We start from the raw sequence: 26382 nt of genomic DNA, 5'->3' as shown, positions 1-26382 counted from the left end.
GTTTCAATTGGTTCTTCATAATTTCTCCTCCACTCTATTTTCAATGATGTCCACCATATATTAGCGTAATCACAAAATTCAGCCACAACAAGCTTCAAGAGAGAAGTATTTTAGAAAACATGAGAAAGGAAATACATTGAAAAAAAAGTTTAAAGAAAGCAATGTTATAAGCTAAAAGCGAATAAGCAACAACGACTTTGATAGCATATGACCAGGGTAGGAAGAATTCACAACTAGTCACATCCCTTATAGAATATTTTGGAGTATTTTAGCCCATATAAATCTCGTAAGGACCATTTATAGAAATAAAGATATAAATGGTCTAAAATCTGATAGCCCATATAGAAATAAAGATATAAATGGTCTAAAATAAATGGTAACCACCATTTATAATGAACAAATATGATAAGGATTTCTTTTTTTGTTTTTTTTTTCAATGTCTAAATATGATCTTCAAAAAGAAAAGAAGAACAAGGTCAAAAGATGATGAAGAGGATGGAAATGGCAGCAAGAAATAAATGGACAGATTTGAAGAAAAGAAAAACATAAACGAATCAACCAGAGATAAAATCAATTCTAGAATAGGCCACATAGATGCAACCTAGGCTCTCATACCAAATTGATTAGGCAACCCTAATCATCAACCCAACCATCAAGTTTAGTTCTCAAAGCTTTTGTTTTATAATTTTTTTTTTAATTTTTTAATGTTTTTTTCTTTCGTAGGTTTTGGTCTTGCCAACTATTCTCAAGTGGCAAGTCACCAATCATTTGATCTTTCAGGAGTCATATGTCATATAGTCATATAGTGCATATTCGCCAACTCACCTATTGGAACTTGAATCGATAGTAGGGGAAATGGTAAGAGCATAACTAAATTACCTGATTTCTGAAATGCTTAGAAGAGTTAAACTGCATGGCACCAATAGCCGGGAATAACTTAGATAAGCTAAATAGGGCACAACGACAATAACTCAATTTTAAAAACTTCAAAGCACAACTATAATAACTCAATTTTCAAGGCTTCAAATCATTTTTCATGACAGGTACTGACAAAGAAAAAAATTGATAAAAATTGTTACGTGATTCGAAAAATAAGGACAACTACTCGTAACACATAAAACTTGCGTGACAAAGAAAAAAATTGATAAAAATTGGAACGAGATTTGAAAACTAAGGACAACAACTCGTAACACATAGAACTGACGGCTCGAGACGACCCTCCTCTGTGACCTTAACTAACAATTAGTGATCCCCCAAAAAGGAAAAGTAATATATAGTGCAACTAAATAAGTAATCACTTGTAGGCGGTAATCGAATCCTTGGTCAAGCAAGTTGCCACGGGTTTTTCTCTATGTCATAGAAAGTTCAGGTGTAGATTATATTTAACGACCCTAGTTTTCTAGGGAACTAGAGTCACTAGAATATGCATGATGTAACTGCTTTATGCGAAAATATTTTTTACATTATGTTTTTGTATCGAAGGTACCCCTGAAAAATAACTCAACATTATTATTAAGGATGCTAGACTAAGACTATGTAACAATGTTATGAATCATGAACCTCCATAATTATATGACATTGTCCATTTTGGTTGAAGGGTTAAATTTTTCCACATACTAAAATGGAATGATTCATTCCCATTGCTAAAAAGAGAGCTTGAACCTCCCCAACCTTATCGTTAACAATCATACGCTCTAACCAACTGAACTATTCAAACAAATTATGAGTATTAGCCTAGATATTGTCTACTTTGGCTCGTTACATATTGTCGTCAACCGCACGGTTTTAAAACGCGTCTAATAGTGAGAGATTTCCACATGCTTATAAGAAATGTTTCATCCCCTCCCCAACCGATGTGGTATTTCATAATCCACCCCCTTGTGTTCCCAGTAATCTCGTTGGCACACCACCCAATAACTAGCTCTAATACAATTTGTTACAAACCAAGCCCACCTCTATTAGATATTGTCTACTTTGGCTAATTACGTATCACCATCAGCCTCACGATTTTAAAATATGTCTACTAAAATGAGTTATCTACAACCTTAAAGAAAATGCTTGGTTCCCCTCTCCAATTGTTAGCAGATATTATTTTTTTTTCTGTTACTTATCGTTGTATGTCTAAAAGTTTTAAAACGCGTCTATTAGGGAGAGTTTTCCACATCCTTATAAGGAATGCTTCATTCCCCTCTCCAACCAATGTTAGATCTCAAAATAAATAGTTAGGATGGTTGAGTGGTCTAAGGTCCCATACTCAAGTTCTAGTCTTTGTGAGTGGGTGTGGGTTCAAATCCCACTTTTGAAACCTTTATATTAACTATATTAGGGTAAGTTTTCTTTTGTTCATTCTTGTTTTCTTTGATACTTGTTCTTAATACACATTTGAGATTCCTTAACACAAGTGTTTAACTTAATAAATTGTACTTGGAATTGGCATACAAAACACTAAAAACGATATGTAATCTTATACTCTCACTCTGTCAAATTGCTAGTTTAATTAAACGATTAGTTTGTCAAATTGCTAGTTAAGAGTTTAAAGGTATACTTACTTGGTCTAGTAGGGAGTCCTCCTAAGCTAGGCCATAGAGAAACCTTGGGCTCTCATACCACTCTGTAAGGATCGGGCTATCGCGATTGTTCTAAAAGACGGAAATTTTTTTCGTGAAATAAACAAAAGAATTTAAAAAATTATATTCACATAATATCAAAATAAAGTTTATACATAAGTATTTATAACACAACATACTAGTTAAAATATAAAATAACGAACGGGCACAAAACGTTTTAAAACAAATGGGTTGAGGACAACGAGTGAGGTTTGCCTATGGCACCTGCTACAGAGTCCGCTCCCGACCTCGACCAACTCCTTATTACCTAAAACAAATGGAGAATAAAGAATGAGACAAAGACTCTATAAGTAGCCTACTTGCAGGCTCTTAATCATGTCCTTAATATTCTAGGGTACCACATTCTTTGTTGTTGTCTTGTTCTTGTTCTTGTTATTGTTGTAAGTACTTAAGTTCTCCAGTTCTTGTTCTTGAGTTTGGGTTCTTATCTTGATTATCCTGAGGACCTTGGTCCCTGGATTATGAAACGTTGGTTATCCTTTAAGGCCTTAGTACATGGTTCTTGGTTCTTGGTTATTGGTTCTTGTCCTTAGAACTTGGTTCTTGATCCATGTTCTAGACCTTGATCTTTCTCTTGTTCCTGATACTTTCTTTGTTCTTGTTCTGTTCTTGATCCGTTCTCCAAGACACTCCCCCTAGGATTTATGGCACTAGCTATTCACCTAACAATCCTATGTCCAAAGCTTCACCAGTTCCTCGATACAATCTTAACCTACGTTCATGGCTTCATGAGTTTCAATCGACGTTGTTAGGTTATGGAGCCTGATACTTATTTATAGCTTGGTCAACGGTTATATCCGGTAAAGCTATATTTGGTAAAGCTATATATAGTAAAGCTATATATGGTAAAGCAATATCCGGCAAAGCTACATATGGTAAATAGCTATATATAGTAAATGGCTAAATCTGGTAAAGCTATATATAGTAAACTATACTATATATATATCTGATCCGGTAGAGCTTTGAAGTCGTACTTTTCTTTTCTCTGTACTCTCTCTTGTTGTACATACCTGAAGTCATCAATAAAAACAAAATCCTTTTAGCCAGAGTTCTCCTTGCAATTTTACTATCCCATTCTTTGTGTTCATCTAGATCGAGCGTGTGCGTTGTTGTTCGATCCTAACAATTGGTATCAGAGCTAACGACTGGTATCGATCCTAACAACTGGTATCAGAGCTAACGACTGATATCGATCCTAACAACTGGTATCAGAGCCAGGCGAAACTCACCACGATCTGTGAAGATGGAAAGTTCAAAGATTGGAATTGAGAAGTTCGATGGATCCGATTTCGGTTTCTGGAAAATGCAGATTGAAGATTATCTATACCAGAAAGATCTTCACGAACCTCTGTTGGGGGTGAAGTCGGATACCATGAACACGGAACAGTGGAAGCTCAAGGATCGACAAGCCTTGGGGCTGATCTTGTTGACGTTATCCAGAAACGTGGCGTTCAACATTATCAAGGAGAAGACAACGTCAGGTCTGTTAAAGACGCTGTCGAATATGTACGAAAAACCGTCGGCTATGAACAAGATGTATTTGATGCGGAGATTGTTATGAGTCCTTAAGAGAACTGCGTTACGAGCAAATAGAAACGAGTTAGCTTCACAAAGACTGCTAGAGAATTGAAGAAAAGTACCGGAAGCAGCGTCGCTGAAACTTAGAGGGGGTTGTGTCGGCCGGAAGCGTCGCTGAAACTCCAGTGGGGGGTTGCGTCGGCCGGAAGCAGCGTCGCTGAAACTCCAGAAGGGGTTGTGTCAGCCGGAAGCGTCGCTGAAACTCCAGAGGGGGGTTGCGTCGGCCGGAAGCAGTGTCGCTGAAACTCTAGAGGGGGTTGCGTCGGCTGAAAGCGTCGCTAAAAACTCTAGAGGGGGTTGGGTTGGCCGGAAGCGTCGCTAAAACTCCAGAGGGGGTTGTGTCGGCCGGAAGCGTCACTAAAATTCCAGATGGGGTTGCGTCGGCTGGAAGCGTCGCTGAAACTCTAGAGGAAGTTGCATCGACCGGAAGCATCGCTGAAACTTCAGAGGAAGTTGCTTCGGCCGAAAGCGTCGCTGAAACTTCAGAGGGGGTTGCGTCGGCTAAAAGCATCGCTGAAACTCCAGAGAAAGTTGCGTCGGCCGGAAGCGTCGCTGAAACTCCAGAGGGGGTTGTGTCGGCCGGAAGCGTCGCTGAAACTCTAGAGGGGGTTGTGTCGGCCGGAAGCGTCGCTGAAACTCCAGAGGGGGTTGCGTCGGTCAGAAGCGTCGCTGAAACTCCAGAGGAAGTTGTGTCGGCCGGAAGCGTCACTGAAACTCTAGAGGGGGTTGCATCGGCCGAAAGCGTCGCTGAAACTCCAGAGGAAGTTGCGTCGGCCGGAAGCGTCGTTGAAACTCTAGAGGGGGTTGCATCGGCCGAAAGCGTCGCTGAAACTCCAGAGGAAGTTGCGTCGGCCGGAAGCGTCGTTGAAACTCTAGAGGGGGTTGTGTCGATCGGAAGCATCGCTGAAACTCCAGAGGGAGTTGCGTCGGCCGGAAGCGTCGCTGAAACACCAGAGGTGAAGCAAGTGGGAGTTGAGGTTGAGTTGCTCAAAGATTCACAGAGTGATGTTGTAGCGGATACTCAAGAAACTCCTTAGACTCTTGCTGAGAAACCAGATGTGAAGCAAGTGGGAGTTGAGATTTAGTTGCTCAAAGATTCACAGAGTGATGTTGTAGCGGATACTCAAGAAACTCCTGAGACCCTTGCTGAGAAACCAGAGGTGAAGCAAGTGGGAGTTGAGGTTGAGTTGCTAAAAGATTCACATAGTGATGTTGTAGCAGATACTCAATAAACTCTTGAGACTCATGCTGTTGGCGAGGAACCCGGTCTATCATTCAAAATACAGAAGGCGATGCCCTTGCACTCGTAGGTTAGTTGAAGATGGTGATGTGTTTTGAGAAGATAGAGGGTGCAAAGAATCCAGCAAACATGTTGACAAAATGTGTTGATGTTGGAATATTGAGGTTGTGCAAAACCTCAATTGGTATGGTGCAGTGAAGATGCTCATGGTCGTTTGAGAGTGAAATTCTTGGTTGACTAGATCAGTCTCCAAGTGGGAGAATTGTTAGGTTATGGAGCCTGATACTTATTTATAGCTTGGTCAACGGTTATATCCGGTAAAGCTATATTTGGTAAAGCTATATATAGTAAAGCTATATATGGTAAAGCAATATCCGGCAAAGCTATATATGGTAAATAGCTATATATAGTAGATGGCTAAATCTGGTAAAGCTATATATAGTAAACTATACTATATATATATCTGATCCGGTAGAGCTTTGAAGTCGTACTTTTCTTTTCTCTATACTCTTTCTTGTTGTACATACCTGAAGTCATCAATAAAAACAAAATCCTTTTAGCCAGAGTTCTCCTTGCAATTTCACTATCCCATTCTTTGTGTTCATCTAGATCGAGCGTGTGCGTTGTTGTGCGATCCTAACAATTGGTATCAGAGCTAACAACTGGTATCGATCCTAACAGACGTAGTCTTAACCCGCATCTTAGGGCTTGCCCTCCGATACCGTCTGCTAACCTATGCCCAAGGCTTCATGCATTCCAAGCGGCATAGTCTGAAAACCAACATCCAAGACTTCTTAAGTTCCAAGAGATAGAGTCTAATCTTGCATCAAGGGCTTGCCCTATGATATAGTCTGAAACCTTACACTAAAGGCTTCATGCGTTCCAAGCAGCGTAGTCTAAGTCATGAGCACGTTGTACCTTGGGAGGTCTTAGGAGTTGATTCTTGGCTAGGGTAACTTACTATCTTCTTGTTCCATCATTGCCTTAGACTACTCCCCATGAAAAACCATAAAGGTCATGTGGTTGATGCATACATGAACATGGCATCCTGCAAATCTTTTGGGTACCCGTAACATGGTGCAGGGCTCTTCTAAGTGAGAGAAATGAGGCCAATCATGATATTCTGCAAAGGAAACATGGTGCAGGACATCCCACCTAGAAGAAGAAATCTTGGGCCTCAAAAAGCATTGCGTGGTGGGAGGTCATAGGTCCCTTATCCTTGAGTGGTACCTTGCATCTTCTTACTTGGGTAGTTGTAAAGCTTGTGTGGTATTGTTCTTTGTTCTCAATCTTGTAAGTTTCTAAGGTTCGTAATTCCTTGAGGCATAAGTTGTAACTTTCCGTTGTAACCATATGAACCCATCTTAGCATGCGTTGTTCTAGAAGGTCATAAATTCCTAAGGAGTTCTTTAGAGGGTTCTAGAAGAGTCTTGATTCCTGTTGTGTTTCCTTTAGGTGTTTCTTGGGTCCTAACTTGGTTTAGGTTCCAAATTTGCTCCAATCAACTTGAAACCACAAACATATCTTCATGTTCTTCATAATAGACCTTATAAGAAGTATGAAACAATTTGGAGCACGTATAGACCTTGGATTTTCATAAGTCGTCCTAGGGGCATTTTGGTCATTTTACCCATAATTCTTGGTTTTGCTACTTAACGTGTTTCAATAGCTTTTAAATTTTCATAAGTCATCCTAGGAGTTCATTTAGTGGGTTATTTTAACGTTACTTAAATCATGAGCATTTTGATCAGTTCAGGGCCTTAACGCAAAGTTCTTTTTGTTTTTCTTTCATATATCCTAAATTCATACTTATTTTAGGGTTCATATGGAAAATCCAATGGATTCCTACAAGTATGTTTTAACAAAACGTCCAAGGTCACTACTTACCTCACTGTTGACATTTGGGATTTCCATTACAAGTATGTTTTAACAAAACGTCCAAGGTCACTACTTACCTCATTGTCGACATTTGGGATTTCCATTCATGAGCTTCCAGTATTCGAATTATCTAAAATTTCCTTCCACAGACTCCTTAGTTTGTCTAGTTTCTAGAACCATAAAAATTTTCATGAGAACCGGTCAGGAAGGAGGTTAAAATTGCAAAAAACGAGGGAAGGTCAACATATACCTATCTTTGACTTTTATTGGTCAAAGTTTGACCTTTGACTTTGGACTTCATCTTCTTCATTGGTAGCTAGAAAAATCTCGATTTTTTCTTATCAGACCACTCTGGTTTTACCTTTTTACAGCTATATATAGACATCTAACGGATTCTATTGCTCCACGAAATCTTTAGATGAAGTTTCAAGCAAGAAGTAGAGACCAAGTTCATACCTTTTTGTGGTCTGTAGCACAAGTTATAACCTTCCAAAGTTCATCAGAAAACATGTTTCTCGCCGGAGTATATCTAGAAACCTTTTGTTGGACAGCCAATTATAAAACTTTTCAGTGCCTGATTCCTTCACGAAACTTGTTGTAAATCCCATACGAAATATGTAAGAGTTGGTAGGAAGGAAAATGATTAACCATAGCCTCGAGAAAGAAAAACCCATAATTTAAGAGCTTCAAACTTGAGTTTTAGGAATTCTCATCACTCGATTCTTGTCTTAAAACTTTGCCCCAACTTCAGACTTTATAGGGGAAGCTTCCACCGACATTGAGAGCTCCAGAATCGTCGTGATTTGGAATTTTCTGGATAATTCGTCGGAAATATCCTCTCCGATCAGCGAGCTACCAACTATGAGTTTGAATTTCGACTGTGGGATTTGATGATCTTTGAACGTTCTAGATTGTATCCAAATTTGGGGAAAATCCTTGACACGATTTTCAGATTCGAAGGTCTTTGTGGAGATGGTCACATGCAGAGGTTTTTATTTTCAGCAGAATGGCACTTTCGTAATTATCCATATAATCCGGGTAATTTGGTAATTTGCCACTTTCAAAATATTTTATTATTATTTTTTTCGAAAAATTCATAATTTTCCTAAACTTTTCTTCATCTCTTATTTGTCATTTTTCCGTCCTTGAGCATCTTGAAATTCCCTCTAGATAAGGAATTAAATATCCAAAAAATTTCTTAAAAATTGGAAAGTGACCTTTTCGTGTTTTCGCTTACGCTTTCATTCCCAATACTTTTCCAAAGGCCTTATTCATTACAGTTACTCATTAGGGTATAGAAATTACTTGCTTAAGACCCTTCCTTGCTTAATCCTCTTAACTTTTTTATTGGATCCTTTCGGTCTTACATGTGGCTTTGCTTTATTTTTGGGGTGTTGCAGCTTCTTACCTCAACCGACCACCAACAAACAGCTCAAAAAGAAATGTAGAAATTTAAAATAAACAGACGACTGGATTCCTTGCGACGACACCCTCTGGACCACATAGTTCTCGAGGAGCGCTTCTTACCTTGACCAATATTCAACAAACAATTAAAAACTAAATGTAGAAATTCAAAATAAACAGACACGACGTGATGCCTTGGGACGATCCCCGCTGTTACCGCATAGTTCTCGAGCAATGCTTCTATAACACCTGTTCATCGACTGTTCGATTCACATGAGTTACCACTAACATAGATATTTTTGCTTCGAAAATCGGTCATAAAATAAAAAAATTCATACATGACAAGTAAAGCATGTGAATCAAGTATACTTTACAACACAAAATATTCAAATTAAGTTTTCAACAACAAAAGCACATGTACTTAAAACCGACTCAGAAAAGGATTACTTGTTGTCTCAACCTGCTGGTCTTGTCCTCGATTGGCCTGCAACTTCTTATTTGGCCAAAAAAATTAAAATAATTTTGATAAGTAATTAATTTACTCAATAAATAGCTAACTTGTCATTCACAAGTTTATTACTTATCTTTCTAGTTGTTATTAAGTTTTATTCTCAATTAATTCCTAGTTTCTTTTAGGATCATTGGTAAGTTAGTAACATATTTCAACTACCTCTAGCTTAGGTTACTTCTATATGGTTATTTAGAATTTCAGGACTCATATGTAAGACTCACTCTCAATAAATTACAATCCGTCAACTAATTTCTTTGGCAGCATGTAACATCATATATACCAAAGGTCAGGAATACTCATTGTTCCTAACTTAGCACACACCGCGTCTGTCAGGAACTCTGCGAGAATTAGTAGACTACAATGCTCATATTATAAATCTTCCGATAATTTGTTATGCGATAAATGGAAATGCAGTAAAGATGAGAATCAATATTTGGTTTACCATGGTTAGAAGAAATATCTCTCTGAAAGCACAAAATTTCATGGACAATGTCAACTAAATTGACAAGTATCGAAAGAAATTGATAAATTTTCCGACGCTTGCTTATTTTGTTAGCCAATGTATGCTACGTGACAAAATTTAGTGCATCTAGAGATATTTTTGCCCACCATAATCTACCTTTGAAGCCTCCAAAGCCCCCCATCTCCCTTATATTTCTTTTTCCCCATTTGCTTCCCTACTCCTTCATTGGCACCCTCTTTCTTCCATTTTGTGTGTTTTTCTCGTGGTCAATGGCTATCCATTTTCGGTGTTTGAGGGAACTTGCTACTTTTTGGGTTTTCTCTCTTTTTAAATATCTTTTTGTTTCGTTTGTTCATAAATTATGTTGTCAGTTTAGGTTCATTTTGATGGTGTTACTATAACACGTGCGGAAGCAATTTGGATCTTAGGCACTCTAAGTACATCAATTATAGTAAATTAGCTAGCATGTTCAAAAGAATTAAAACTCAATGAGTTTGAATACTAACATTTTGTAGTTCAAATTCCTTTTTCCTCATGAACGGTTTCGAACCACCACTAGTGTCTTTCCTACTATTCTCCGGCCTTAGAACAAGATTGTGGTATCGGGTGAGTGATGAAACTTGATAGAAATTTAATATATGTAAACCGAGAGTTTTGAGATATTTGCATGTTCATGCTAATTTGAGATTACCAAATTTTGACACTCAAAATTCCACTCAAATTTATGGGATTACGTGGCAAGCATGCAAGTTTGAGTTAACCATCATAGTCGAGCTAACTGTCTGTAGCGACGTCTAAGGGTCAGCAGACCCCTGAGTGTCATGCAAGGCATGATGATGATCATCATCGTAGTGTAAGCATCCGTACTCATCATCATAAATGGGAAGTAACTTGATGTATATGTACACACAAAATGCATGAGGTCCCTAGGGTTTTTCATCTTTAGAACATCTTTATGACACAACCCTATATACACTTCACATATTACTCTACGTAATATGCATGCCTTGGCCTTCATACGTTCATCATCATTAACATTGGCTAGGGTTGTATCTTAAAAATACTCAGTCTCATAGTGCATCATGTCATTTAATACATGCACCACGTCTTAATACGGAATAATGTCATATTAATCAATCTTATAATCTTCCATCTTACATCGTCATTTTATCATGCATCATCATCATCATATCATCATGATACAACATCATCATGTAACATCATCATATAACATAATATAACATCATACAGCATCATCAAATAACATAGTCATAGTCACCACCTCATAAAATATAAAGCATAAATGATACGTGCAAGGACCACTGGGCATGTGTCGTCATAGATAAATCAAGTTGTCCGACTTAGCCGATAGTAAGGCCACTTACTTGGATGGTCTTGGCCGACATTTTCTCAAGTACAATTGAATTTTGTCTCTCGAAGTTACTCCAAGTGTTGTCGAGATTTGTTTTCTATTAAAACGCCCATCTCACTTCGTTAGTAATTTACATTTCTAATCTAATTTAACTTGAACTTTAGAAATAAGACGTTATACTGACCTTAAATATTTCTATTAAAGTAAAAATAAGCTTCAGAAGGGAAAAAAAAACGTAAAGGTCGGTGTCAAAATGTCAAACCAAGCCTAGTACACCATATTTTAGCCTAGGACTCTGAGATGCTGAGCCGAAGGAGCCGGTGTATGCAATAGTGACCCTGTCGCTGAGGGACATTGACATATGAGCAGGTTGCGAACTGGTTCGAGGTGCGGGTCTCAAATGTTCATGTGGGCGCACAGGTCTGTGTAGTGGATCCGTGGGTTGGGGTGTGTTCTGTGTATTTGGGCTTGAATGTGGGTTTTTGGGCAAAGCACAGAGGAACTGAACTACTGGACTGGTTGTTGGTTGGTATCAGGTTGCTGTGTTGGGTATCTAGTTACTAGACCAAATTGGGTATGTTGCTGTGTTGGGTATCTAGTTACTAGACCAAATTGGGTATGAGGTTGCTTGACTGGAATGAGGTTGCTGGTATTCGAGTTTGGGTCCGAGCAGGTGGACTTGGGTATGAGGTTGCTTGACTGGAATGAGGTTGCTGGTATTCGAGTTTGGGTCCGAGCAGGTGGACTTCAACTTCTCCACTCGTTTCCACCCATTTTTCTTTCTTCATTTCTCCGTATCAAAACTTGTGGACTTCATCTTCTCCACTCGTTTCCACCCATTTTTCTTTCTTCATTTCTCTGTATCAAAACTTGTTGTCTACATCCAGTTTCTTCTCATTTCTCACGGTGTTAACCGTCTTTGTACGTTGGATCATACCCCTCTATCTCGCTAGTGTTGTGTACGTTGGATCCCATGGTCGTCATCTCGACATCGTCATTTGCGCAGAGGTGCCTTGCCTACGTTGGAGTAGGTAGACTTATTCCCATAGCTAGAAGTAGGGTTTGAACCTCCAACCTTGTGGTTAACAGCCACACGCTCTAAACAACTGAGCTATTCCAGCTAATTATTTGTAATAGCTCAAGCGCACACACTCTTATAACGAATGTTTCATCCCCTCTCTAACCAATGTTGGATCTCACAATCTACCCTCCTTGGGGGCCTAGCGTCCTTGCTGGCACACCGCTTGGTGACTAACTCTAATAGCTTTTGTAATAGCTCAAACTCACCGCTAGCAAATATTGTTTGCTTTTGCCCATTACGTATCGTTATCAGCCTCACAATTCTAAAACGAGTCTACTAGGGAGAGGTTTCCACACTCTTCTAAGGAATGCTTCGTTCTCATTTTCAGCCGCTAAAAAATATTGTCCATTTTTACCCGTAACAAATCGTCATCAGAATCACACGTTTTAAAACACGCTACTAGAGAGATGTTTACCTACACTTATAAGTTATTCTTCATTCTCCTCTCAAACTAATGCGGGATCAGAGCGCGTGGGTTCAAATCCCACTTCTGACAACTCAAATAAAGGTAAAATAAAAATACAATAGCATATCATTATTGAAATCAATTGAACTCACTGGAGATTTAAAATTGTCACGACATGATTTTCCAAGCATCTAAGAAACTTAGTGTTCTTCAAGTTTACCCTTACGCCTGAATCTCAAGGACACTGTGATTTTCAGTACCGCCTGGGTGCATAGCAAATGGTGAGGTGTGAGCCTCTGTCAATATCTCGTTGCTTAATTCCTCAATTGTTAGAATATATAGGCGTCCTTGACATAACCCTCCATCATCTTAGGATTTAAAGAAATTGTCTACTTGGCCCACTATTAACTGACTCATAATATATATATATATATATATATATATATATATATATATATATATATATATATATATATATTATTTGTAGGTTTTTGTCTTTTTGTAAGATATTCGCCAACTAATCTCGAGTTGCAAGTCACCTGATCTTCCAGGAGCTATATAGTCATATATTACATATTCGCCAACTCACCTATTGCAACTTGAATCCATAGTAGGGGAAATGGTAAGAGCATAACTAAATTACCAGATTTCTGGTATGCTTAAAAGAGTTAAAATCCGCGGCACCAATGGTCGGGAATAGCTTGGATAAGCTAAATAGGGCACAACTGTAATAACTCAATTTTAAAGACTTCAAAGCACAACTATAATAACTCAATTTTCAAGACTTCAAATCATTATTCATGACACATCCTGCAAAAAGCAAAATTTCATAAAAATTGGAACGAGATTTGAAAACTAAGACAACTCGTAACACATAGAATTGATGTGACAAAGAAAAAATTTTATAAAAATTGGAACGAGATTCGAAAACTAATGACAACAACTTGTACACATAGAACTGACGGCTCGGGACAACCCTCCTCTGTGACCTTAACTAACAATTAGTAATCACCAAAAATGAAAAGTAATATCTAGTGCAACTAAATAAGTAACCTACTTGTAGGCTGTAATCGAATCCTTGATCGAGCGAGTTGCTAGGGATTTTTCTCTAGGTTATAGAAAGTTCAGGTGTAGATTATATGTAACGACCCTAGTTTTCTAGGGACCTAGAGTCACTAGAATATGCATGATGTAACTGCTTTATGCGAAAATAATTTTTACATTATGTTTTTGTATTGAAGCTACCCCTGAGAAGAACACAATATTATTATTATGAATGCTAGATTAAGACTATGTAACAATGTTAGGAATCACGAACCTACATAATTATATGACATTGTCCACTTTGGTTAGAGGGTTAAATTTTTCCACATACTTAAATGGAATGATTCATTCCCATTGCTAAAAAGAGAGCTGAACCTCCGACCTTAACATTAACAATCATACGCTCTAACCAACTAAACTATTCCAACAACTTATAAATATTAGCCTAGATATTGTCTACTTTGACTCATTCCATATCGTCCTCAACCTCATGGTTTTAAAACACGTCTAATAGTAAGAGATTTCCACATGCTTATAAGAAATGTTTCATCCCTTCCCCAACCGAGGTGGGCACCCCCTTGTGTTCCCAGCAACCTCGCTGGCACACCACCCAATGACTAGCTCTAATACAATTTGTTACAAACCAAACCCACCTCTTTCAGATATTGTCTACTTTTGCTAATTACGTATCACTATCAGCCTCACGATTTAAAAATATGTCTACTAGGAAGAGATATCCACAACCTTATAGGAAATGTTTTGTTCCCCTCTCCAATTGCTAGCAGATATTGTTTGTTTTGGCCTGTTTCGTATCGTCGTAAGTTTAAAAATTTTAAAACGCGTCTTTTAGGGAGAGGTTTCCACACCCTTATAAGGAATGCTTGATTCCTCTCTTCAACCAATGTTAGGTCTGACAACAAATAATTAGGATGGTTGAGTGGTTGAAGGCATTAGGAGTCAAGTTTTAGTCCTTGTGAGAGTGCGTGGGTTGAAATCCCACTTTAGACAACTTACTCATATTAGTTTAAATTGATTCATTTCTATTCAAAAGATGTTTTCCAGTTTTCCACTACCTTAAGGAATGAATTTATTCATATTAATAGAACTTCCCTTATTGTTAAAGTCCACACGCTGCTAATCATTTGTAATAGCTCAAACCCAGACCTTGTTGTTAAAGCCCACACGCTCTAACCAACTGAGCTATTCCAGCTAATGTAATAGCTCAAGCCCACCATCAGTAAATATATTCAGCCTTGGCTTGTTATGTATTACGGTCAACTTCACGGTTTTAAAACGCATCTATTAGGGAGTGGTTTCCACATCCTTACGAGGGATGTTTCTTCCCCTCTCCAACCTATGTTCAATCTCACAATCCATCCACTAACAAATATTGTGCGATTTTGTCCATTACGTATCACCATCAACCGAACAATTCTAAAACGAGTCTACTAGGGAGAGGTTTTCACATCCTTAGAAGGAATGTTTCGTTCCCTTTTCCAACCGCTAAAAAATATTGTCCATTTTTTTCCGTTATATATCGCAGTCAGAATCATTTTAAATCACACCTACCGGAGAGATGTTTAAAGACTCTTGTAAGCTATACTTCATTCCCCTCTCCAACTAATGCGGGATTAGAGGGTGTGCGTTCAAATCCCACTTCTGACAACTCAAATAAAGGTAAAATAAAAATACAATCTTATCATTATTGAAATCAATTGAACTCACTAGAGATTTAAAATTGCCACGACGTGATTTTCCAAGCTTCTACAAAAGTTAATATTGTTCAAGTTTACCATTACGCCCGAATCTCAAGGACACTCTGATTTTTTGTACTACCTGAGTGCATAGCAAATGATGAGTTGTGAGCCTCTGTCAATATCTCGTTCCTTAATTCCCCCACTGCTGGAATACATAGGCTCCTTAATTCCTCCATTACTGGAATACACTGGCGTCCTTGACATAACCGTCCATCATCTTAGGATTTAGAGAAATTGTCCACTAGGCCCTCTATTAAATGACTCATAATTACCTATATTAAAAAAAAAATCAGCTTTAGAAAGATAAAAAACGTAAAGGTTGGTGTCAAAAATGTCAAATCGAGCCAAATATGTCATTTTTTAGCCTAGAATTTCGAGAAGCTAAGCCGAAGCGGCCGGTGTATGTAGTAGTGACCCTGTCATTGAGGGACATTGACACATGAGCAGGTCGCGAAGTGGGTTGAGGCACGGGTCTTAAATGTTCATGTGGGCACACAAGTTTGTGTAGTGGATCATGGGCTGGGCCGTGTTCGGTGTATTTTTGGTTTGAATGTGGGTTTTTGGGCCAAGCACAGAGGAACTAGACTACTGGACTGGTTGCTAGTGGGTATCTTACTGCATTGTTGGGCCGAAGCTTTGTATTTTAGGTTACTGAAGCAAACTAGGTATGAGGTTGCTTGGCTATAATGAGGTTGCGAGTATTCAAGTTTCGGTCTGACCGGTGGACTTCATGTTCTCCACCCCTCACCTCGGTTAGGGTTGCCTGTGGGTCGTGAGTCGGATCTCGGGTCACACTTCGTCTCCCTCACCCCGATTACCAGAGAATTTTTCGGTGACTCTCTCTCTCCTCAATCACGTCGTTTCGACGTCCTTTTTCCTCCTTTTTTCTCCGTTTCCGAGTCTCCTCCTCCCCCAAATCTCGTTTATGGTGTTTGTTTGGTTCGTAAGGGCCTAACCTCTCAGACCTGAGAGGGTTTGAAAATTCAACGTTTTGTCTTCCTTACCAAATCTCGGGCCTAAAACTTTATTCGACTTTGTCTTGCGACTTATATTTGGCGCTTTTGACTCAGGATATCGGTTTTTAACCCTATTTGACATTTTTAGACCCAATCCTACAATTGGGTACCCTCTTGAAGTCGATTTTGACATTTCAAAAAGGTTTTGAGATGAGTATGATCATTGTTTCAAAAAACTAAAATATTATAAGAAAAATTATAGGTTTACTTAAACATAGTAGCTAAACGACGTAATTTGATCTGGGCTAATTCGGTGTCGTGAACTTACATAGGTTTACTTGGATTTTAAAGGGAAAAATTGAACTAGCTTCAAGTATGATTTGGGGACTTCAACTTAGCTACCTTGGTAAGTGACTTCACAACTATCTGAAGTCGGCTTGTTTTAATGGCGGTTTTGAGGTTAGTGTGGAGGATATGGAGAAGGTGTCTGAAACAGGAGAAAGTTTTGATACGGTTTGGATTGGGAAAAGTAATCTGCCTTCTGCTTCAATGGTAAGAACACAACCAGCTCTTGGAAATAGTTACCTTCCTTAATTCTTTTTCTTCTTAGTTGTTGGGATGTTTTCATCAATGTGTGGAACGTGTAATGAGAGAAAGAATGTTTAAACAAATGATATAAACGGTAGAATTTTTTACTCTTGAAGTGTAAAGTTGTCGAAACAATTCTTTTATTAACTTCTCTAGGTCGTATTAAAAGAGAAATGAATACTACCGTTGATGATATCATGGATAAACACCGAGATCAAAGATGAAGAGTTATTGGGCTCTCGATCATGGCTACAACAAGCTTGGGTACCATATTTAAGAACCGTAGGATATCAAATCAAAACGAAGCCCTTGTAATGAACTTAATATTGTACGAGCCCTTGTAAAGAAAAAGGGAACGTATAACTTTATAGTAATAAGTAAAATGAGCTAAATAAATTTGAATTGGGTTTCTTATTTTACTCATAGAACTCATGTCCTTCAATGTATTTGAATCAAATTAACTTAAACAAATTTGACCATTTGGATTAAGAATAGAGTAAAAATCCATATGATAGAGAGTAGAAATAAATGGGTAAGAAATTAAGTAGAATTTTAAAAGAGGAAATTAAAAATGGAAAAAATCATTAAAAATTTTGGTTTTTGGTTTGAAAGATATTTTTATAAGGAACTTTGAATTGAAGAATTGAAAATATATGGGTTCATTTTGTAAAGCTGGCTTTAGCGCATGCAATTCTCAACTTCCATTGACAAAGTGGGGAGTGGTGATTTGGAACCATACTTCATTTCATTGACAAAGTGGGAAGTTGTGATTTGGAACCATCCTTCAAATCCACCTCTTCATACTTGTTGCAAATCAAAAGACGAAGATATAGGTTTTTATTTGAAGTTTTGAAATTTTAAAAATAAAAAATTAAACTATTTAATTTTTACATAATATTTATTAGGTTTTTAATGGTTTTATTTTCATATTTTAATGTTTTTATTTTCGTATACTTCTTAAAATTTATATGTATATATTTATCTTAGTTTGGGTGTATCTAACCTAAAATTTTGGATTTGTTATGGACTTAGGCATGCATATCCTCAATCCAGGAACCCAATTCTATTGGAACTTTAAGGATAATATTTTTCGAACGACATTGTATTGGTGTGACTTTGAGAGCAAATTAGGGCATGCTTCATTCGAGGTTTTCTGGTCAGAAAAGGGAACATGGCTTTCTAATCAATGGGTTAATGAAAGATGAATATGGTTGGCAGATAGTAATGGAATATGGTTGGCAGATAGTAATGGCTTTTCATTGTTTAATAATCATCTAAACAAATTTTAGTTCTTGCACGCATGGGAAAATGGTTGTTCTCAACCTTATTAAATAATGATCTAAGTTAGTGGATGAAAATGTCGCATCCTTATTGCTTTTGTGGAACAAACCTTTGTGAGAACAACCAAGAAAATAAAGTTGTTTTAGTTATTTACTATGTGAATAAAATGCGAAAGGTAAATGAGAGTAAAACTACTCCAAATTAAATTCGGGTGGTTGATTCAAATTCTAAATCTAGGTCAAATTTTTAGAGGCATTACACCCTTAAATGAAGCAATGATGTTACGACCCACATCCACCGCTAGCAGATATTGTCCTCTTTCGGCTTTCCCTTTCGGGCTTCCCCTCAAGGCTTTAAAACGCGTCTGCTAGGGGAAGGTTTCCACACCTTATAAAGGGTGATTTGTTCTCCTCCCCAACCAATGTGGGACATCACACATCATGACCTTATTCTCTACTTCAAGTTCGAGTAAGGTTTGATGTGTAGTACTTTTCTATACACGAAACACACATGCGCACATGGACCCATTAAGTGAGCTCGTATACATACCTCATTGGTTTGATGGTAGGCTCGCGAACACTCACGTTGCCAGAAACCACAAAGGGGAAGGAGCATGCATAATATCATAGTGTACATAATCATAACGAGAAAGTCTCTCGATGCATGTGACATGTGAAATGAATGAGGTCCTATAGTTTCGAATCATGATAAATAGTTATGATGAAAATCATACATCCATTTTATTTTTCATGACATAGCATTCCTATGAGACATACACACGTATATGGGACAAATCTTCTATGGTTAATATACATGGTTTATCAATGTCTCATTGGCACAACTTGAACATGTTAACATAATATGCGTGGTGTAATATGTGAAGGTTCAAGCATTGTATATCATTCATATCGCAACGTAGATTCACAACATATATATCATTCATATCATAACATAAAATATTAGTGACGTCAACTCATGCCTGCACATAAATGCATAAATTCATAATAGACATTTTTAAAATAAGGCCATGGACTTACATAATTAATTCAAAACATGAAATTCAACCATTTTAAAGGAAAATCAAGCTTCACACAAACACCTAACAAAATTGACTGAAATCCAATATGTCCTATCATGTACTAACTTAAAATTCAAAACATTCAAAACATTCAACTGCCCTATTATTGTCTATTGTGACTTCCATTGTCTGCCCAACATTCACCTTCATCAATTCATAGGATCGTTACCTTCTCTCTCCTATTATTTGTTTTAATATAAATGTGAGATATTGTGCAGTCCTAAAAAAATATGCCAAAAAAGAACGTGCTGGTAAGGTTGAGTTTCCATCCAACCCTTCCACGCCAAATTGGAGTTAATAAAGAGTACTCCAAAACTGCTTATAATTAACACCATATCAAGTCTCATTTTCGAGAGAAGAGGAAGATACAAATCTCTACTTAAAATGGGAGTTGAGATTCTCACATTGGAGAATAACTTTCGTTGTTTTTTCTTTTCTCACTATTAACTTTGTATTTATTAGAGATTGTATTAACAAATTGAGAATGACAACACTAAGTAACTGTTTAGATCTAAATAGTCATTGATATATTAATACGTAGCACATGGGTTTCATTATTATCTTTTTTTTATAAAAATAGAGTAAACACAAATAATTTGATTTTTCTATTTCAGTTATGTTACCTACAATATATTAATACGTATCTTTTTTTAAGGTTAAATTTCTTTCAAAATAATCTTTCTATGAACTCTATTAAAGTATGATGGAAATGTGTGAAGAAGAATGGTTGAATAATTGTACAAATGATCTAATAAATTAATTGATTTTATTGTGTTGAAACCCTATCAAATACAAAACTAAAAACAAAGACACAAATCATTTTCAAAATTTAGAGTTCATACATTTAAAGTTCATACAATTCTTAAAATAAGATACTATTATTCTTTTTAAAGTTCACACATTTATGACACACAATTCTTAAAATATTTGTGGCCCCATGGTCTAGTGGTTAGGACATTGGACTCTAAATCCAGTACCCGTGTTCAAAATCTTGGTAGGACCTTTTCTATATTTCATTACTTTAAAATTTCACGTACATAATAGATATAAAACTCAACTTTATATTTATTAAAGTAATTGATTTTAATGTGTAGAAACTCGGTTAGATATATATAAAGTAATTAATTTGACATATTATATATTGTTTAGAAATGATATAAACTTGAAAGTGTATGAAAATATTGTCTATTTTTTCAATTTCAGAAATTTATAAGACACAAATTTTATGAACATCTATGGTCCCATGGTCTATTGATACAAAGATGAAAGTAATGATACATTAGGAGATTGTCCCATGGTCTTCGCCTTAGCATTTCTCCCCTCGATTTCTTTATGAAACTTAAAGATGGTGATGTCTTAAAGCACATGGTCTTAATTTGAATTTGATCCTCGGTCTGCAACTTATTCAAGAAAGCAGAATTTTGTTTCCTTAGGCAACCTTATCTAAGACGTATTAACTCCCGATTTCTTCATTAAAAGCGCTCAACTTAATCTTCTAAAGCTAAAGAAAGGCTTCGATCCTTACTCCCAAATTTTAAACGAAAATAATTTTCTTCAAATGGACTTGCTCTGAGTCTTGTTAACCTACGTGGTCTTCTACGGAAGTATTCCTTGGAGGTTTGAAAATCGAACATGATAGGTTTCTTGACAAATTTGCATGTAGGCTCGTATTTAATTTTCGAGCATCAACTATCTTCCTTTAAAGACGGACCAAATTGAGAAGTTGTGTTTGAGGCACCTTCAACACTTTATTTCATCACCAAACTTGTGGATAGTCTCATTTAGAAGGTGCAAAAGCAGGTTTGAAGGAAAATGGTTGCCTATGGCTCTTAAATTTGGAAGAAATCCAAGAGTAAGAAACCCAAAATCTCAGAGGCTATAACAACTCACAGTTGAAGGCTCGACTTAGCTCGATTCTTTCTCTAAACGAAAGCTCCTACTTCAGGCTTTATAGAGAGGGCTTAAGTCGACGTTAAAAACTTCCAGATTGTCGTGAATTTGAGATTGAATTTTATAAAATTTATGCCAGACATATTTTCTCTGATTAGTGGGCAGCTGATCTCCATTTTAAATTTGGTCGTTGGATTCGATGAGTTGTGTCTCTTCTATAACATACTTAGAAGGCCATTTCAATATGTCATGATTCAAAGATTTTATACAAAGTTACAAGGCCATTGGAATATGTCCAGATTTAACCAAGATTTGGGGTGGTAAATGACCAACATACCCCTATAAGAATTCTAAAATGTTTTCAAGATTCCAAAAGACCTCAATTGTTAAATAAACTTTTTAAGAGACCCATTTATGACCTTAAGGGTAAGTATGCAAGATCACATGAGGAAATTAGAACGTGTTTGAGGTATGAACTCTAAGAAAAATGACGAAACAACCCCTAAAAACCTTTTATAAGAATCAAGGTTTGTTATGAATACCAAATGACAAGATGTGTATATGAAATTGTTCTAAGTATCTCAAGTTTTACTACATATAAGAACATTTATTATGCTTGTGCAATATCAGCCTTAAATGAAAGTTTTATTAAGTACCAAGAAATTTGAGGAAATAACATTTTTTTTTTTTATTTTGAGATGTTTATGCACAAATAGTAAGAGGAAGCTTTGAGGTTGTATGAGCAAAGTGGTCAATGATTGGATACTTTAGCAAGGTTTAGAGTTTATGACTTAAAAGATAGAGTAATACATATAGACGAATCAAGTCATGATCTACTTAAAGGAAGAAACTAAATCACCGGGGAGAAATTAGGAAGGTTTGAATTAAGGTTGAATGTTATATCTAAGTTATTCCAACATTAATTCCTACACGCGATCTGAGCCTTGAATCTACTTGAACTTTTTTAGATTATGGCCCGGACAACTTGGTTAAGGTAGACCGAGCCATAGACACATGAGCTACTAAGTCAGGACTTCACACTCCTTAACATTTGTTTTAGAGAGCAATAGCTCTAGTCATTAAGAGGAAAGAATGGGCCCACCCAACGATATATTGAACATTAAGAGCTGATCCAGATAGTTATACATACATGTAGAAACAAGGGTTCCCTCAAGCATATGAACCAAGAAGGCAAGGTTAAAAGGTTTTCTCGGAGTTCGATATAGTTGTGTGAGTTAGAGTGATGTTGTTGGGCTCACTAATTTCCCATAGCTTAATTAATTTTTATGAATCAGATATTTAACTAGGTTTCAAGACTTGTTTTATAATAGTGTTCATATCGATTATAGGAGGCTAATCAGAGACAAAAAATATAACAAGATGAGCCCTTAAGCCAACTTGATACCTCTATATAAAGAGGGTGGATTGTGAGATCCCACAACAGCGGGAGAGGGGAACATTCTTTATATTATAAGAGTGTAAAAATTCATTCTTTATATTATAAGAGTGTAAAAATTTCTCTATGTGTTTTAAAAGCGTAAAGCTATCTCGAAACCCAAAGAAGACAATATCTGCTAGCGATGGACTTGGGCTATTACAATGTGCAAAGCCACGAGCACATGTCACCATACAACACATAATTATAGCCAAATGATGGTAAGGCCACTTACTTGGGTAACCTAAGCCGAAGCTACTACGACCATTTGACGTTAGCTTAATGCTGACCTCTAAATTTTAATTTTTCTTAAGAAGTCCAACAATCATAAATTAAAATTCTACTGTGGAAATTAACTCAACTACTTTTGCATAAAATAATTTAAACTTACTCATAAGTATATAGACTAACTAAACCTACCTGGGCATTAATAATATAAACTCGATTCTAAAACTTTAACTAGCCAAAACGTAGTCATACTAATTTAAGCTTTTGAAAAATTGAAAGAAGAAAGGGTCCGAGCGTATCAAACCCAAGCCTGATCAGCCAAAATATTGACATAGAGCCGTCAAAAAATGTATTCTTCGACTAACTTTAAACAATTCAAGTGGGCTTGTAAAATGAAGTGATGGACCTCCCTTTTACAGTGGGACAATACCATTAATTCTCTTAATAATATATTTTCATGATACGGGGTTACAACACTACGAACTTTAAATAATAATGTCTTAAAATTAGAAAGTTTTGAACTTTTATTATGCATAAAATAAACTCAATTGGCTTGATTAGGAGCTATAGATCTGCAATTTGCATAAAACCTTTGGCCCATTAGCTAAGTTTGTTAGAACGTCGCACTAATTAAGTGTGAAGGATGCAGGTTTGCCACTTGGACGGGTCAATTTCATTAATTCTCAATGATGTCTTTAATGATTCGGGGTTAAAGCACTACAAACTTTAAAAGATGATGACCTAAAGTTTTAAATTTATTATGCATAAAATTATGTAACCTAAACTCGATTGACTAGTTTAGGGGCTACTGCTCTTCAATGAGTATAAAACTTGTGGCCTATTAGCTTAGTTGGTCGTGTTAATAACACGAAGGTTGGATGGGCTAATTTCATAATGACTTAAATTTAGAGAGTTTTAAGTTTTATTATGCATTAAATTATGTAACCTAAACTCGATTGGCTAGATTAGGAGCTACGGCAGGTTTGACACTTGCATGATCAATTTCATTAATTCTCAATAATGATATATTTAATGATACTAGATTTAAAAGATAATCACTTATAGTTTTAAGTTTATTATGCATAAAATTATGTAAGCGAAACTCGATTGATTTGATGAGGAGCTAACGATCTACAATGTGCATAAAACCTATGGCCTATTAGCTTAGTTGGTTAGGTTGTTATGCTAATAACATGAAGGTTGTAGGTTCAACAATTACATAGGCCAAATTTTATTAATTTTTAATAATATCTTTTCATGATACGGGGTTACAACACTACGAACTTTAAAGATAATGACTTGAAGTTTTAATTTTATTATGCATAAAATTATGTAACCTAAACTCGATTGACTAAATTAGGAGCTATTAATCTACAATGTGCATAAAACCTATGGCCTATTAGCTCAGTTGGTTAGAGCGTCGTGCTAATAACGCGAAGGTCGCAGGTTTGACACCTGCATGGGCCAATTTCATTAATTTTTAATAATATATTTTAATGATACGAGTTAAAACACTACGAACTTTAAAAGATAACGACTTTTTTAAGTTTATTATGCATGAAGTTATGTAAACAAAACTCGATTGACTGGATTAGGAGCTAACGATCTATAATGTACATAAAACCTATGACCTATTAGCTCAGTTGGTTAGATTGTCGTGCTAATAATGTGAAGGTCGTAGGTTCAACAATTACATATTTTTAGGAACAAGGAGGTAAATGAACTGACTTTGAAGGCCATATTAACTGTAGTCAGGGGAGAAAATTAACTTGGGGGAGGGAAAAGCGCGTCAGACAGCCTGAGGGACACGTGTTGACGATTGGGTGGAATAACGCGTCAAGCGCATTGTAAAGTGACACGGCTCCACTCGGTATGCGCGACACGTGGTAGCTCTTCTGACCCACGCCCACGTCTAACCCAGTTTGACTCAAAGGATGTTCGACCCGATCTGCATGGTGCCACACTTCAATGTAAAGAATTTCACTTCCCAGCGCGCACCTCCAGTTTTGTACCCACGATTCATCAGCAGAAATTACCTTCCCATTCTCTAACCTTTCAGTCTCCATTTCTAAAAGCTTTCTTTTCTTTTTCAATGTCTACTTTCTCCTTCAAAAGGCTTCTCGTTCGACGATTTCAACGTCTGTAATTGAGACTTCTCCACAGATTTATCCACGACAGATTTTGGTTGTTGCTCTAAATCTCTGTTCTCCTTCTAATGATCTAGATGTTTCTTTGGCTCGTTCACTGATCGCGTGTTCAATCCAGATTCCTTCTTCGATTTTCTCATCTCCGATATCGCGATTTTGCAAAATCCGCTGCATATCCCCTCATTTCCAATGGATTCCACCACCTCATAACTACCGCCATCGTATTTTTCTGCATCGTGTTCTTTCGCTTTCCGATCTTCATTTTGAGCCATCAAGAGAAGACCTTCGTTTGTTGCGTCATCCAAGGCTAGGTTGATTGTTTCTTCCACCTTTTTATTGACTCGAGAATCTTTTGCAAAATGCCCCTCTGCCACAATTGTAACATTTGTCGGAGTTACAATCGTTCGCAAAGTGACTATATTTGTGACATTTATAGCACTGAATGTTGGAGTAAATTGATCGGCCACCTCTTCCTCGACTGCGTCCTCTTCCATGCCAATTTGCTTGGCTCGACTATCCCTTCTTCTTATAGTATCCTTCATGGCTGTTGCCTTGATCACCATGACCATTTTTACTATTTTCACGGCCACAACCTCTACCTTCAAAATTTTGAGAGTAGAGTACCTTTTCATCTTTGATTGACGCCTTGGTTTGAAGTGCTTGATCGAGTGTTTCCTACTTCTTCTTCTTACGTTGCTTGTGTGCTTCGAGAGAACCAGCTAGCTGGTCGACTATGAACGTCGCTAGGTCATTTGACTCTTCTATCGCGCATACAATATTCTCAAAGTTGTTGGTTAATGACCTTAAAATCTTCTCCAAAACCCGTGGCTCGGCTAACATGTTTCCATTTCGGTTGAGTTGGTTTACCACAGTCTGTACATGTATGATGTAGTCAGATACATTTTTTGACTCCTTTATCTTCATGTTCTCCAACTTGCCACAGAGTTTGGAGACGCACTTGCTTGACTCGGTCGATTCCTTTGAACATTTTTCCTAAAGTGTCCCACGCTTCTTTTGAAGTAGTTGCACTGGCAAACTTCTCAAAGCCCGACTCGTCAACGACTCAGAACAACATGTACAGTGCCCCCTTATCCTTTGATCGCACCTCTTTTGGTTCTTCTAACCCTTCTTCAACCACCTCCCATGCATCTTGAGAACTGAGAAGAGCTTTTATATGAATGCTCCAATTCTCGTAGTCTTCGATAGCCACGGTAGCAGCATTTGACCCGTCACATTCGCCATTGGCTTGATACTAATCTGTTAAAGAAAACTCACAAATTTGTGAAATAAATCTCACACACACTAATAATAGGAGACAAAGAACACTCTGTTTATTTGAAAATATTTTTTCTATTGCTTCTCTATTTCTTTTCTTTTTTTTTTTTCTCTACCCTTTACCATTTTACAATAGATATAAC

The 26382-nt window shown here is 37.0% G+C and overlaps 1 non-coding gene across 1 annotated transcript; it reads left to right on the top strand.

Moving 5' to 3' along the window:
* The first annotated feature begins 24210 nt into the window (after positions 1-24210).
* TRNAI-AAU (transfer RNA isoleucine (anticodon AAU)) lies at positions 24211-24284 on the top strand. Its single transcript has one exon. It is a non-coding gene; the product is annotated as a tRNA-Ile (tRNA).
* Positions 24285-26382: the final 2098 nt, after the last annotated feature.

The sequence above is a fragment of the Cucurbita pepo genome, chromosome 16 (genome assembly GCF_057944985.1).
Source record: "Cucurbita pepo subsp. pepo isolate OVF chromosome 16, ASM5794498v1, whole genome shotgun sequence".
In the NCBI taxonomy this organism is placed as follows: Eukaryota; Viridiplantae; Streptophyta; class Magnoliopsida; order Cucurbitales; family Cucurbitaceae; genus Cucurbita; species Cucurbita pepo.
This window is presented reverse-complemented; position numbering and strand designations above follow the sequence as displayed.